The following is a 1,528-nucleotide window of genomic DNA, read 5'->3' on the forward strand; positions in this document are numbered from 1 at the left end:
CTCAAAAAAGAAAAGAAAAAATGAAATCGCATCATATGACCCCTTTAAAGCTGATACATCATTTGAAAAAAAAATACATTTAATTTTGTGTTGGAAAGCTTTTATTGATATTTTTAGTTATTATGCTGATAACTCAGCATCATTAAATTAGATAATATATGGCCTTTTTCCCCCAAGATGCAGGACTGTGTTATATTTTGATTATTTATGGGCATTTAGTATGTTAAACCAATTGAGTTGGAGTGGGAGACATTTATTAATGCCTTATCTAAGTTTTATATAGTTACTTTTATCTTTCATGTTACACAATTGGTTTGACTGTATTTGAGTCCAAAATGTCAGAATCCTTGTCTAGTTCAAGTACAAGTCCATCAGAGTCCAAATACTCCAAACCGTATTTTGTATAAGTATATATTGGAGGTATAAGGCAGGACAAAAAATGTGGAGTAAAAATATTCTATGGGGTGTGTGTGTGTGTGTGTGTGTCCTCTAGGCAAAATCTTGCATTTACATTTGGCAGACACTTTTATTCCAAGCAACTTGCAGTGCATTCAGGCTATACACATTTTTATTTTTTGATCAGTATGTGTGTTACCTGGGAATTGAACCTACAACCTTATGTACTGCTAACACAATACTCTACCACTGAGCCACAGGAACACATGAGTATGAGTGTTAAAACCCCAGCAGCTCTTTCCCACAGTGCATTGAGAGTGAAAAGTGAGAGTGTGGTAAAAAAGACAACAGTGTGTTTTAAAAATGTAATAGCTTGTATCCGTCACAACGGGCACTTTCATACACTGCCTCTGCAAGCCCGTCTCTGATAGGAATCAATGAAGCGGGTCACGGGCCGCATCTCTTGTGTCTGCTCTGAGAAAACAGACCCAGTGAAGGGTGAGAACTATAAAAGGCATTGTTTTCAGAGAGCAAGGGTCCATGGCTGCAGGAACTAGCTGTCCTGGGAGAACGATGACCGAGTTAATTCTCACTTTCTCCGGTTATGAAGGCATCAGGATGGGAGATAAAGAAACGTCTAATCATTTTGAACCTCCAGATCTGTTATTGTTGTGATTGTCGTGTTTTTCTGATATTTTTATATTATCATAAGTGCTTCAGAGAACATCAGCAGGGTTCCCAAACTAAAAATCCCCACGGAAAGATTGATTTGTAATGATAATGTATGAACCTTACAGTTTTCATACGAATTTAGACAAAAAATAAATAAATAAATAAATAAAATTAATGAATTGTTGAAATTGACAGGGAAGCGAGATCCACAAGTTTTTGAAGGCTAGCAGAGGCTAGATTGGTACCATTATATTTTACATAAATATTTTTTGTCAATTTGACCATCAGAGAACCATGAACATGCAACAGTGTTGTAAAATATTCATATTTTAAAATCCCAGTGGGAATTTTCAGTAAATATTGTACGTTTAATTGGCTCAGGTGACAAAATATATTTGGGAAGCCCTGGTTTGAATAATATAATAAATAGAACAAATATTAACATATTTGATTTTAAAGA

Source organism: Carassius auratus, unplaced genomic scaffold, assembly GCF_003368295.1.
Source record: "Carassius auratus strain Wakin unplaced genomic scaffold, ASM336829v1 scaf_tig00028583, whole genome shotgun sequence".
NCBI classification, from domain to species: Eukaryota; Metazoa; Chordata; class Actinopteri; order Cypriniformes; family Cyprinidae; genus Carassius; species Carassius auratus.